Here is a 14,937-nt window from a genome sequence, read left to right as displayed (position 1 = left end):
TACCTACATACCCATGCCGCTACCACGTGTGGGGACCTGTATCGTCTTCCAGCCCTGCAAATAACCACAGTTTTAGCAAAGCCAACGAACAGGCCCGGTGCTGTTGCAACCCAGCCGGCTCCAGTGGGACTCCACCAAGGTGGGCCCATCTTTGCACAAGGCTTTAATTTGGCGGAAATCAGATGGAAAAAGACACGTTCCCTTTTGGCAAGCAGGTCTAACATTAGCCTAACACCACATGTCTAGGGGGCCCAGTTCTGTCCTGCTGCCTACATGCTTGCAAGCTGGCTGTTATTCCTCGAGCATTTGGCTGCTGGTAGATTTTTGTTCTTAACAGCTTAATGAGGTGTTGGGCATATTGGTGCTGCTTATTGCACCGACATTTGCAATGCAGCCAGCTGATTTACAGCTGCTTTGAAAAGCAAAGGAGACCTTTCACGCCTCCGGGCAAGCCTTTCACTAACAGTCACCAACAAGCGACCGCCTGAGCCGCCTGTACTAAAAGCATGACAGTCGTCACTTCAATCAGCCGACGTGCCAGCGAGCCAACGAGGCTGGAAGGGGGCTCTGCATGTCGCAGCACTCTGCGATCGCAAAAGAAAGAGCCGAGATGCACAATTCACCCGCTTCCAGAAATAGTCGCTGTCAGGAAGCTGAGCTGTTTGCTTTAAAAAATTGCCCAAAGCGGCTTAAACGTGGTCACAGTCGTGTTGCTTGTCTGACCGGGATAGCAAATGGTAAAAATGACTAAATCCAAAGCAAAGGTCTTGGCCAGGCGGACTGGGTCGCTTGCACATCCAGAGCCACGCTCACATTTGTGGATAAATTGGAGGGCAGCGAAAATGGTTGTGGGGCATGATGTATGAGGAGAGGCTGAGGGAATGGGCTGATTGAGTCTGCAGAAGAGAAGACCGAGGGGGATTGAATAGCAGCCTTCACCTCCCTGCAGGGGGGCTGCAAAGAGGATGGAGCTGGGCTGGTCTCAGTGGGGGCAGATGACAGAAGGAGCAATGGGCTCAAGTTGCAGCAAGGGAAGTTGAGGTTGGATATTAGGAAAAACTCTCTCACTAGGAGGGTGGTGAAGCACTGGGACAGGTTATCCAGAGAGGCTGGGTAACCTCTTCCCTCCCCGGTCTGCTACACAGCACACACATGCAAGCTGCCCCCATGCCACTTGTGTCCTATAGAGCAGAGTTGTGCTAGAAAGCACTGTCTTTGCAAGTTTTTAAGAACATTTAAGGACTTGGATATGAAAAACACCCAAGGGCCAAAATAATAATAAAAAAAGCACTTGGTTACTCACTAAGGGCTCATGTATCTGCAAAGGCAGCAGTCGCAGCCCATCCTGGTGAACACACTTGGAATTCAACTCCATAATAGCATCATGATTCACAGCAAGCATGGCGTGATTCATGAATCATGGCGAGGACAGCAGGATGGGGACCCGTGTACCGTGAACATGTAATGCCTGTGTTGTAGTGCACGCGTCTGCGCCTGAAGGCCTGGTCTCCGCTCCTTAGGGACACGGGCTCCGTGCAGACGCAGCCTGGAGCCGTTGGATGCCGGACGTTCAAAGGGCTCCATGTGCAAACTCTTGCTCGCCCACGCCCCACCCTGCTCCCACTAAGAGGGACATAAGGGCTCAACTCTGCACGCTTCATGTTGTCTGCTTGTAGCCACGGGACCAAGAGGAGCATAAAATGGATAGAAGGAGTCATTTCAGGAATGAAACCACAGCACGCTGGTATGTAGATGGCTGAGAGCCAAGAGCTGGACTCTTACCCAGGCTCCTCTGGAGGCCAGAAAGGCAGGGCTCCTTTTCCCTCTTCACACCACAGACTTAAACAGATAACCTACTCGTTCCAGTATCACGGACCTTTACACGGGGGTAAAATGGAGCAGACGGCGGGTATCAAGTCCAAGTTAACTTGGCCCACTGCAGGGGAAAATTAGTGCTGCAAGAAATAGGGTTAAACCCTACCAGTAAAAGCAATGCCGAAATGTCAGCTGCACCCATGGCTTATCTACCCGCTCCCCTGCCCACAGGTAGCAAGGGGCTCTAGGAGCTACCCCGGCATAGCCGCGTGTCAGCACGCTCCACATCCCAGTGCAATACTGACACGCATGCACACACATGCTTATCTTGGTGCTGCCTGTGCTGTATATATATGCATCGGCCAAAAAAGTTCAACCACCCCCCCCCCCCCCACCCCAGGTCTGTCTCCTAACTTCTCACCAGCACTAAGCTCCCATGAAACCTCCAAGAGAAAAAGAAACAGATACCAAGACACAGCCTCCACTTATTGCAACCGGGGAATTTAGTTCTCTCCGCTGACTGATGGGAGCCCAAGTTGCTCCCGGGCTCAGTATAAAACCAGGGGTGGATCTTTTGAAGACAGCCCCCCCGTCCATGCATCCCCAAATCAGGCTCAGGACCCCAGAGGGGCTGGTCTGTGGTCAACTCAGCACAGGGGCTTTTTCTTTTTTCCCCCATTAGCTGCGATTCGACCCGTTGCAAAGCGCCCTGGAGTCAAGTTTGTCCAGACAACTCTTGGGGTTTGTTTGTGCGAGTGCTTGAAGTGCTGCGGATTTCAGCCCGGTGAGGACATGGGGCGCTGGGGCACGCTGGGCAGCAGGTGCTGAGTGGTTGTTATCCCAGGTCATGCAAGACAGACATTCCCCAAATTCAGGAGCAATGAGACGGCCGGAGTGACGGGCTGGCGAGGTGACATCATGCCCTAGTCTAAAGAGGGCACCCAGGCCACGAAGGAAGCAGGGCCAGCAAAACCACGCCGGCTCCGCTCGACTCTGCACGGCGACATTGTATATGGCAGGACGCACAGCCTGATAAATATAATCCCGGTTGTGGAGCGGGACGGCGTCCCCAGACACTGACCACGCAACACAGGGAGCTTTTTTAGCACAGGAATGCTGCAGACCGTCTACAGCAAAGACGGCTGACATTTCCAACCGAGCCAGGTAAGTCTTTCTGGCACCCCAGAAGCACCTGCTTCTTGGAAAGCAGGCCAAGCATTTGGTTACATGCATGCCTTTTCCCCACAACGTGTTAGGGAGGCTGGATTAAAACTCCTCCTCCGCCCCCCATATTTTGCCAATAAATAGGGATTGCTTAAAAAAAATAAAAAATCACAGGGTATTGAAAATCCTCATCTCATTAGAAGGGGGAAGTTATAAACAGCAGCCCCCGATGTGCAAGTGTGTCAGCCTTTAAATGCAAAACACCGGCAGCAGGTGGTAGGGACGAGGTCAGCGCCGGCCCTCTGAAATCACGCGGTGGAATTAGTTTCTTCCCCAGAGCTGAGGTTTCCTCCCCACAATGTTTTCATGCGAGTGAAATCCAGGGGGGTTTAGAGGATGAAGAACAAACTTGACAGCAGAGTACTTCAGAAAGGAAGTGTTGCACTGGATTCAGGGACAGCAATCTGGAGGAGGAGATGGAGCGCACCCTAAGCAAGTCTGCGGATGACACCAAGCTGTGGGGGGAGAGGGAAGGGGAGTAGACATGCTGGAGGGTACAGCTAAAATTCAGAGTGACCTTGACAAACTGGAGGATTGGGCCAAAAGAAATCTCATGCGGTTCAACAAGGAGAAGTGCAAAGTCCTGCACTGAGGAGGCAGCAATCCCCTGCACCGGTGCAGGCTGGGGGCGACGGGCTGGGCAGCAGCTCTGCAGAAAAGGACCTGGGGGGACAGGGGACAAGAAGCTGGACAGGAGCCAGCAGTGTGCCCTTGGTGCCAAGACGGCGACCGGCATCCTGGGCTGCATTGGTAGTAGCGTTGCCAGCAGATTGAGGGCAGCGATTCCTCCCCTCTATTCAGCACTGGGGAGGCCACATCTGGAGTCCTGTGTCCAGCTGTGGGCCCCCCACTGCAGAGAGGATGTGGACATGTTGGAGAGAGTCCAGTGGAGGGCAACAAAAATGGTTCGGGGGCTGGGGGACATGACCTGTGAGGAGAGACTGAGGGAAATGGGTTGATTCAGTCTGCAGAAGAGAAGACCGAGGGGATTGAAGAGCAGCCTTCACCTCCCTGCAGCGGGGCTGCAAAGAGGATGGAGCTGGGCTGGTCTCAGTGGGGGCAGATGATAGAAGGAGCAATGGGCTCAAGCTGCAGCAAGGGAAGCTGAGGTTGGATATTAGGAGATATTTCTCACTAGGAGGGTGGTGAAGCACTGCACATCAGCGTGCTTTGGTTTCACTCCTGCAGTGACTCCTTCGATCAGTTTTATGCTCCTCTCAGTCCCGTGGTCACAGGAAGACAACATGCAGAGGTTACCCAGAGAGGTGATCCTTGGAGATTTTTAAGACCTGGCTAGACAAAGCTTTGGCTGGGATGATGGAGTTGGGGCTGGTCCTGCTTGGAGCAGGGGGTTGGACTAGATGTGACCTCCAGAAGTCCCTTCCACCCTCATTTTTCTGTAATTCTATGCATACGAAAGAGAAAGAATAAAACCAGTTCACATCTTGGAAAGGAAGGGGTGAGCTGACTCATGCACACAGCTGGTGCACTCACGCTCACCCTAATTTTCTTGCTGCCATTCTGCCTAGCACACTCCTAACTTGCAGGGGTCGGGTCCCTAGAGCATGAAAACCCAAGGCTGCCTACAGGGCTGCCAACTCTCCTGCTTTTGTAGCAAATCTTTAGGCATTTTGTGTTCTTCTTAAAGTCTCACCTCCCGGAGTCTGGAGAATGCACTGAGATCTCAGCTTAAGAGTCAAGTCTCCAGGCCCAGTTTGCCAAGAGCATTTGGAAACGTGAAACCAGTGGCCCCAGACCTAGCAGCAAGACAAAGTTGGACTCAAGTTGGACTGTTCAAGTGTTGTACATTTGAATCCTGTGACTTTGAGACATCAGACTCCAGATTTATAAATGCTCAATGCTGGCAGTATTGCATGGCTTGCACTAAGCTATAAGCCACTGACACTCAGGGACCCACATGGATAGACCATGCAAGCTCCTCTTTTGACCCAAAAGGGAATCACCATTCGTGGGATGATGCTCCGGGGCACCCCTGAGCCTTCCAGGCATGAGGAGCTCAGATCAACCCATGCTATCACTTTTATCCTGGGCCGTTCTTCTGCATGCACGAGGCTAGCAGCAGGCAGGCATCCGCTGCTAAATTCCCGTAAGAGGTGCGACTTTCGTACCAAGCAGGGGGTTTTGTATGGTTGCAAGCATTCCCATTTATGTGTCACAAGGCATACACTGAGCATACTTAAATTCTTGTCATTTATTTCGGGGTATTCCCCTCCTAGAGCCCAGAGGCAGCTGCCTGCTTCTCTTCACTCGGAGCTACCTGAATTTCAGTGAGTCGGGGAGTCTCGTGCCACCCACCAGATCCGAGCACCTATAGCAGGATGACTCAAGGGCAGAGCCCTGCAGGGTGCTGCAGCCTACACCCTATTACCGGTCACTATAAACAGACAAGAAGAACAAGCGGGTGAAAAGGAAGCACAAACACACAAGAGCACCTGAAATGACACGGAGAGCTAGGACAGCAGAGAGATGGAAACCCACCTGCATGCCTGGACTCGACATAAGAACATAAGCATTGCACAGGGTCAGACCCATGGACCATCTCATCCAATATCAGTCTCCACTAGTGGAAAGGAAGGATGCTATAGAGGGAGAGCATCAAACTGGATATTATTAGAGTGATGTATCCCTTGTTCCATGCATCCACCGGTGATTGATTTAGAGATGGCAGAAAAAACATCCCCAACCACTCTGTTCAATAGCCATGAATCGATCTATCATTCATGAACGTCTCCAGTCCCATTTTGAACCCGGCTCCACTCTCTGCCTCCACCCCCTCCCTAGCAATGCACCCCACAAGTTCACAATGCGTTGCATGCAGTCAAAAACACAAGCAAAGTATTTTCTCACTGTTTTCCAAAGTCCAACGTGGACACGAGTTGGTCAACACCATTTCAACTCTTGTTGCAGCTCATCCTAGTTTAGATTACTTTAATCTTTAATTCCTCAGGGCCATTTTAAAAACATCTATCCTAGTTTAACAAAGTATTTCCTCCAAAAATAAAAACATCTACTGCCAGCTCATACGGTCACCCTGGACGTAGAAAGCTAAGCCAGTCACTTGGGCCGTCAGCCCCCGCACCTCGATCATAGTGTGCAGTACTAATCTGCACCAATGGTGAGAGAGTCGAGTGGTGTGACCGCTGCAGCTGCCAGGGATGCAGTTGCTACAGGCCCAATGGGAGGAATTAATAAGCCTCTTAGAGTACATCCAAAACAGGAAGCCAGTGTGGTCAGGGCAGATTCATTCTGGGAGGGTGAAAAATCTCATGATACACTGAAATGACCAAATGCCAGGCATCATAGCTATTGCCTGGTGTGGCATCATTATGTGCAGATGGGGCCTGCATTTGCTGGGCGTGTCTATGCCCATTTGCCCTGGAAAGTTACAGTCCTCTTGGGCTGGCATTTTAGTGTGGCCCCAATGCCATGCCGCTTGGTTCTTCTCCAAGCTACAGCCCATCTTTCTTCAAACCAGACCCTGAGCTTGGTGCCAGGCTTCATACTGCTTTTCTCTGATCCAGCTGCATTTCACATCAGTGGTGCTCAGCCTTGGGGGCTTGCAGGGCAGTTGCATGGTGCAGAGCCAGTCTGCAGGCTGGACCCTGTGCAGGCCTGGGCTCCGCACCACCCAGATCCCACCATAGCCCCATGCCCCCAAATCAAGCCCTGTGCCATATCAGCTCTGCATGCTCCATCTAGCAAGTAGGACCATACTATCCTCCCACAGGGATCTCCATGGGTCCAGAAAATTGGCAGCTGGGGAATGGCAGTTTGTGGACCCGTGAGGAGCCCTGCAGGCTGGATGATATGGCTTCGTGGGCTGGATTTGGCTTGCAAGATCGGGGCTGAACACCCCTGCCTTAGATGCGAAGAGTGCTCCCTGGCTCTCGCCTAGTGCTTTTCATCAGTAGACTCCAGAGTACTCCAGAACAAGACAGACAAGAGCTCCCTTTTGTGACCTCTAGTATACCAGCAACTCTATATAACTCTATGTGCTCCTGTACACACCACAGGTTTTAATCCTCATTAAATTAAACAGGTTTATAAAATTTAATTTGGTTTATTTTGGAGCATCGCATCAGTGTTTGCACACACTAGGTTTTCAAATGAATTAAGCTTGGTCTCCAGACATTGCCACAGGAGAGCGGGATGGTCCAGCACTGCCCCCCTGGCCTGGAGCCCCCGACCCCATGCCCCATACCCATGCCTATGCCACAGGGAGATGGCAAACTGCACAAGAAAAAAAAAAAAGAGGAAGCATTTCTAAAGTGAAAGCAATTCGAAGGGGTGAGCTACAAAAAAAGTCGCAGCCATCTGGTGGACAAAGTGGCTCATGACACGTTGGAGTGCATGTGTGTTTGCATGCAACGAATCCATGGATGCGATGCTTTAATTCCCAGTGAGCCAAACCAAACTATGTACAAGGAGTTTTAGTTGAATGCACAAAAAAGACCTTTAAAGCATCCGGAAATCCCACTCGTGCAAACAGACATGCAGTTGCAGCACGTGAAAGGGCCAAAAACGTGGTGTGTTCAAAGGCCCGATAACAGCAAGGCATGAGCCAGCTGCTACTGTTCATATTGCAAACGCCGAGGAATAGATCTACACAGATTTAGGCACCTAAAATAAAGTTAGACACTTACACCAGGTACAGACATCATACTTTTACCGGTACAAGTGATCAGAAACGGGTTTATACCCATAACAGAACAAAAGTTCGGGACACAAGACTGGTCTACACCCATAACAGAACAGCCATTCGGGGCACAAAGACTGGTTTAAAAATGGCAGAATCCAGTCTAAATTTGCCTTCCTTCGCACCAAAAGGCAAATGCATGTTCTGCTTGCTGCCAATCTAAACTAAGCCACTTAGAGAAAGCCACATAACTTAGATCAATTCTGCCTTGGGCTTTTTGAATGTCTGTACCTAGCCTTAGGATTTATGAGACAGCCTGGGTGAGCTGGATGCTGAACACCCATTGACTTTTAGTAGTAGTGAGATGCCCAGCTTCCCTAGGTGCATCTTTTTGCATCTTTCATTAATCCTGTGGGGTGCATCTATCTCATCTTCAGATGCCTACATCCATTTGTAAATTTGGCTCTTAATCCACCCTGTGTAAAAGGGACCGGCGTTCTCATACCGAGAGATTGCCGCAGCCATTAAAGGAACCGAGTGGTATTTGCCAGACTATAGCAATGACCACCTGGACGGAGAGTGTGCGTGCAGAGGGACGGAAACGGGCCCGTGGAATAACTAATGTGACTAAAAATGTTTGTAGCCTTGCAAAGGAGGGGATTTCCACATGCACCCATTGGTCACCGGCCAAACTCAGCCCCAATTTGGGCTTGTTTTTCTGTTTGCAAGCAGCAGTCTTTGAGCTGGGTCGTACAGTATTGATAAGCCAAAGGGAGCCTTCAAACTAGCTCCTGGCTTGGCTTTCCTTGGGGTTTCTAGCAGATGAGCCTGGCGTTGATTCCCTCGCCCCTGCAGACTTTATACTCCTGGTTCGGTGTGAATCCGATCTGGTGGAGGCTGAATCAGAACAGCTCTGCCCCTACAGCCTGGCAGCTGATAATGCCCACTTGCCTGTGATCACTCAGGATTTCCAAAAGTGCCTAGGAGCCCCACATAGGCACCCACAAAAGGTCCATATTCTCCATAAGTGCTTGTCAGTCGGCCGCTCTCATAATGCGCCAGATAGTTTCATAGTTTCTAGGGTCGGAAGGGACCTGAGCAGATCATCAAGTCCGACCCCCTGCCCTGGGCAGGAGCGAGTGTTGGGATCATAACACCCCAGCCAGATCTCTATCCAACCAGATAGTTAAACTCAGGACTCTTTGAGCCACTTATTCCTCAACAGGAGCTGAATCCTTGTGAAGTTTGGCTTGGACTGGGCTACAGACCATTATTGCTGCAGACAGGAGCCACAGCAAGGAAGCCATTAGCAGGGAGGTACCATGCAAAGACAAGAGGGATTACAGTGATTGCATTTTCCATGAACAGCATAAACACATACGAAAAAAAGATGAGCCATTGAGTGCTTCATTCTTTAATCTTTTTGGCTTTCCTGGGGGCTGGAGGCACAGGGTATCCTGGGAGCTAAGCCTTCTCCCCGCAAGCCAAAGAGACCACATTAAAGACTTCACCTATTCTCCTTCCACCCCCTTTTAGAGCCAGGAAGAGCAGAGACAAGAGACAATTCAGTTCTCCGTGAATCCCCGAGGGAACACAAAAGCAATCTTCAAGCAAACAAGCGTCTTCTTTATTACACTCTGTGCAGGTTATGCAAAGGCTTAAAAAAAAAAATTACACCCGTCAGTGAAAGGGAACTGATCTCCCCGGCACAGACGAGTCCTCTGAACAAAGACTGAAGACCAGTGAAGGGCAGCATAAAAAAAGGGCCAAGTTGAAAAATGGGCAGAGCTGCAGGGTTTGCTTAAAGAGGGAAGTGAAAGAAACCCCACAGTATTTAAGCACAGTTTTTTTGTCACCCAAGAGCATTTAATACTGGGTGTGTCTACGTCTACATGAGACGCTAACTGCCCAGTAGCTTATTAACACTGCACAGTAGCGTGCCGGGCAAAACCCGTGCTAAATACACTACTGCACAATAATATGAGGCTACTGCACAGGTAGTGTCTGTAACAGCCCTTGCACGGGTGTACTGCGCAGTAGTGCCAGTTACTGCACATTGATTTAGCACTTGGTTATGCAACTACTAAATTTAATGCGCACTAAGCAGTTTTTACGCCGGCGTCTACACATGCAGGTGTTACAGCGCAGTAACGCTGTGTGCGGACTGATTTCGGAGTAAAGCTAGTCTGAAGTCAGTCCACACACAGCGTTACCACGTGGTAATGCATCTGCATGTGCATTTCTACGCACTAACTACTCAGGTGCAAATTTGCTACCTGCATCATGCAGATAGCAAATTTATTCCCAGGTCGGCATAAGTCGCTATAGTTACTGCGCAGTATAGGGGCACACATGTAGACGCGCTCCTGTACTGCTCAGTAATTTTTGGTTATGGTGCAGTAACCTAAATTACTGTGCAGTTAGTGTGCACGTGTAGATGCACCCACTGAGCGCTAATGCAGTCAACACATGTTTTAATGGTCTTTCCTAAGACAGGGGAAAGGGCACTCAAAAGAAAAGGCAAGAAGAAAGAAGGAGGGAGAAACCTATCTAAGACCATCCTTCTTGGGGCTCCCTCCTCTGTCTTTACTGTGTGTTGCCCTCTCCTCTGGTTCAATGGTCACCCCAGCCACAAGATGTGATTTCTGTTGCTTCCTGGAGCGGCCGGCTGAGAAAGTCTCCTGGCACTCTTAATGCAACGTAGCATCCGCTTGTGGATCTCTCTGCCACGTGACCTTATCGAGGCCAATTATTTGCTCTCAGAAGTCGCTAAAAAGGAATTCGGCCCTGATCTAGAAGTCTGCAGCAGCTCTTGTTCTGAGACACAGAGCCAAATTTTCACAAGAAAGGAGTGAATTGAACCTGGGGTACTTGGGAAAATTGAACTGTGGCTGTGGATGCCGTGTCCTTAGAGACTCTAGCCACCCATTCAAGGCTTGCAGCAATGGGAACAGCCCAAGAGCTCTCAATTTCTTATGAACCAGTGAATACCGCTTCCTGGAGGTCGGAAAAACAGTTTCCCCACCTTGTCCACTGCCCTTCCCCTCCACGATGCAAGCCCAGCTTTGATCCTGTCATTTTTGGCCGCTGATTTTGCTGGGAACAGGATCAGGCTTTGCACAAGCTCCTTGATGCTTCTTGGGTGCTTCGAAAGCACCCACTGCACTGGGTGAGCAACCAGCAATCAATCAGTATTAAGCCAAGGTGCTCTCGACATTTGGACTGAGGGCTCCCAGCTCTTTCAGCCGCTCTAAGTTGGGTCTCAGGCTGGACAGACTGATGGGCTGCCCAAGTCTGACCCTGTTTTTGGTACCAACTCCTACAGCCAGTAAACTGAGGCTACAGCTGTGTACAGGCAAGATGTGTCACACATTAACCCCAGCTAACCAGGTGAGACACGGATATTTTGTTGTGAGACATCACGTTGAAATGGCTTTCTAACCAGAGTCCATCGTGGCATATCTCCCAGCTAGTCTCAATTAGAAACCTCAGCTGCTCCTGCTAAATGACTGCTGGCTACTGAAAGGAGTGCATTTACTGCAGATTTGTGAGCTGGGAAGGGATAAAACCCACTCCTCCGGACAGCGCATAACCCTGTGCTGTCCACAGTTGCAAGAGGTGGTGTGTGTTTTCAACCCAGAGGTCCATCCTTCATACAGAAACAGAGACATCTCTCTGCTTTATTGTTGGATGCCAAGAATAACAAACACTTGCATTTAGGCATTTTCATCTTCAAAATGCATGCAAGCGCTGACCCTCACCTCACCCCTACCCAGTCGGCAAGGGCAGTCAGCGTTCCTCTGGGTGAAGTTAAGTGACTTGCTGAAATACGTCTGCAAAAGCAGAGAAGAGGAGGGATCCCTTTAAAACTCAGGACTTCTGGCTCCCAGGCCACGTGAAACCACATCTTTCCAGATCTGTGAAGCTAAATCGCATATACCTGATAGCTCCCAATACCCTGCATGGTGCCTTATCTCTCCTATCCAACGTGCTTCACAGGAAAACCGACTTCCACAAACCTGCTATCAGCCTCTTTTACAGAAACATTCACCATGTAATTGTCCTTTGGGCACAGGAACCTGGGAATGAGAACCCATGATCTGACACCAAGTCAACAGGAGTTAGAAACACGAGTCTCAATCAGGAGACCTCAAAATCCTTCTAAGGGTGCCACTCACTATAGGGTTGTTGGTTGTAGCCGTGTTGGTCTAAGGACATGGGCAGACAGGGCTCTTTGGGTAAATGCAATATCCTTCATTAGACCAACTCAATAGTTGGAAAAAATTGTTCTTTGCACCCCCTTCTTTGTACCCAAAAGCTTGCAAAGAACAATTTTTTCCAACTATTGAGTTGGTCTAATGAAAGATATCACATTTACCCAAAGAACTGTGTCTGCCCCTCAATAGGAGCCCTCGATTTCTGCTGCTGTTTCGTGACGTGCATCCGAACAACACGTAACGTGTACAAGCGCCTTTCGGCGTGCAAGCACCTATACGCGTCTCGCAAGATAAACCCAGAGATTTCAAATAGGAGTCCAGCACGTCAAAACCCTATTTATCAGAAATATTAAAGCCTGAAATGGAGAGGAAGGAGCTCGTTGACTTTCGGTGGCGTTCCAGGGTGGAGATATTTCCCCCAGGGAACGATGGGCAATCGCGCTGTGCATACTTGAGGGATGGGGGCTGGGGAGGGGGTGGGGGCGGCGTTAATCCAGCCCTGCTAACAGGTGCGCCTCTGACAAAGAAAGGCCATCCCAAGGGAACAGAGCTCCCAGGTAAAACACAGCCTAATGACTGTCATTTCCAAACCTGGGAGAGACTTATCTGCAAACATCACTCCCCCATCCAGACTTAAGCTGAAAAAAGTGGCTTGGAGAGAGAGACTAATTATATCCCTCCAAGCATTTGGACTTTGATCATAATTACAGTGCCTTTCCCGGCTTACATTAGTGGCTTTCAACTACACCTAGGTGGACACTTCTTGAAAGGTGGAAACCCTGTCTCTTCTAGGTGGCTAGATTATTTTATGACTCAAAACAACCTTTTTTTTATTTTTACAGTATCTGTATCTACTATCACAAAGAACTATTTAGCATGTGTCTAACCTCAAGAACAAGTAGCCCATGGATTTCAGTAAGTAGTCACTTCAATAAAGTGTGGGGGTTGTCTCATATCTGGGTCAGAGACCTTATTAGCTTTTGTATCTCACTGGTGACATTTCCTACCAAACAGAAGCAGAACAGCTGCTTTCTTTCATGGTTTGAGTCCATGGGATTTGGATGAGGTGTTTTATTAGGAGGAAAAAGACGGCCCAGTTTATCCACCCGCCCTGTCTGCCAGGGGCCATTTTTCCAGACGATGTCAGACTTGCATGCAACTTATTCGCTATTGCAGAGGGGTTTTGTCCAATTTGCTGTTGTATTGGTCCAGGGGTCTTTTCTTTTAGCATGGCATGGGCTTAGAGCAAGATAAGTTCACTTATCAAGTAGTTTTCATGTTCTGCACTAACCCAGCTCCTCCCCACTGAGGTGGGCCATGGGGCTATATGACTATATAGACTTTAAAAGGTTTGAGACAGGTATTTGCACACACTTGGTTGTAAGACCCTGAGCTAGGAGGACAGACAGCCAAATGGTCCAGAAGCTAGACCTCTGTCTCCTTTTGGCTTTACCACTGACCTCCTCTGTGACAGCGCACATCACTTCACTGATAGGGCATCCCCCATCAATGGATTGAATGTTGTAGACAAATAGTACTTTGTATTAATTATACTAATGAATTATTACTAATGACCTCTTAGCATAGGGGCCAGTTATGGGCAACTGATAGGATCATAGGAAAGTTGGGCTGAAAGGGCTGTCAGGTCACACCTAGCCCAGCCCCAGCTCAGGGCAGGATCACCCCTGACTAAACCCGGGGCTGTCCAACCCACTCTTGAAAGTTTCCAAGGATGGAGATGACACCACCTCTGCAGGCATCGTGCCCGATGATTGACCACCTTCATTCAACAACTTTGTCCTCATCTCCAACCTACAGTCTGGCAGATGACAGAAGGAGCAATGGGCTCATGTTGCAACGAGGGAAGTTGAGGTTGAATATTAGGAAAAAAACTTGCTCACGAGGAGGGTGGTGAAGCCCTGGACCAGGCTACCCAGAGAGGTGGTGGGCTCTCCATCCTTGCAGGTCTGAAGACACAAAGCCTTATCTGGGATGATGTAGTTGGGGCTGGTCCTGCTTGGAGCAGGGGGTTGGATTAAATGTAACCCCCTTGAGGTCCCTTCAACCCTTGTTTTCCATAATTTCCTCTGTTGCAGCTCCTAGTCCTTTCCCCTGCGGCCACAGAGACAAGCCCATCCCCATTCTCTCTATAATTGCTCATTGAAAGCATCCCATTATAGTATTTGCTTTCCAGCCTCCCCCAGGTGAAAGGTTTGGGAAGGGGGCAAGGGGTGAATCTTGCTGTCCCACGTCCCTTGGCATGTGATGGCAATGGCAAACCTACAGAGTATAAATCCTGCCTGCTGCCCACGGTAGCATGTCTCATAGGAGAGCCATGCCCGGCACTGCAGTGTCAGCGGGGAACACCCCCTCTCCTGGAGGGTGATTCAAAAGGGAACATGTCAGCACGTCGCTGAAGCATCGTAGAGGAATGAGGCGGTGGCCTGCTTGACTATATTATGCATGGTGCCAGAAGGGGCTGTCATTTCAGCCGTGCCAATCACCATTTATTCCCGACTTTAAAAAGTGCCCACGAGGCAGGGCAGGGCAAAGCTGGGAATTTATCAGGAATTCTGACACGTCCTTTTCTCCAAATGGGAGAGAAAAGCCAGCGCGCTGACCGGTCCTATGAGACATCTGCTGCTAAACCTTTCGCATGGGATACGGTGAAGTGACTTCACTGGAGGGCTTGGCTCTGAAACGCTTTGAGTCAGCATTCATTATTTTGACTCTTAGATCAACAGGAAATATGGATGTTGAAATCAAGGCCTTTGCCCTTACGCAAGGAGTTTGACCGTAGCAAATTGGATGTTTCAATTGCTCGCATCAAAAATTATCTATATGTACAATCCTAGAATCACAGACAGCGAGGGCTGGGCGGGACCTCAGGGGGTCACATCTAGTCCAACCCCTGCTCCAAGCAGGACCAGCCCCAACTACATCATCCCAGCCAAAGTTTAGTCTACCTAGGTCTTCAAAACCTCCAAGGATGGAGACTGCACCACCTCTCTGGTTAACTTGTTC

Source organism: Alligator mississippiensis, chromosome 7, assembly GCF_030867095.1.
Source record: "Alligator mississippiensis isolate rAllMis1 chromosome 7, rAllMis1, whole genome shotgun sequence".
Taxonomy (NCBI): Eukaryota; Metazoa; Chordata; order Crocodylia; family Alligatoridae; genus Alligator; species Alligator mississippiensis.
Note: the sequence above shows the minus strand (reverse complement) of the source record.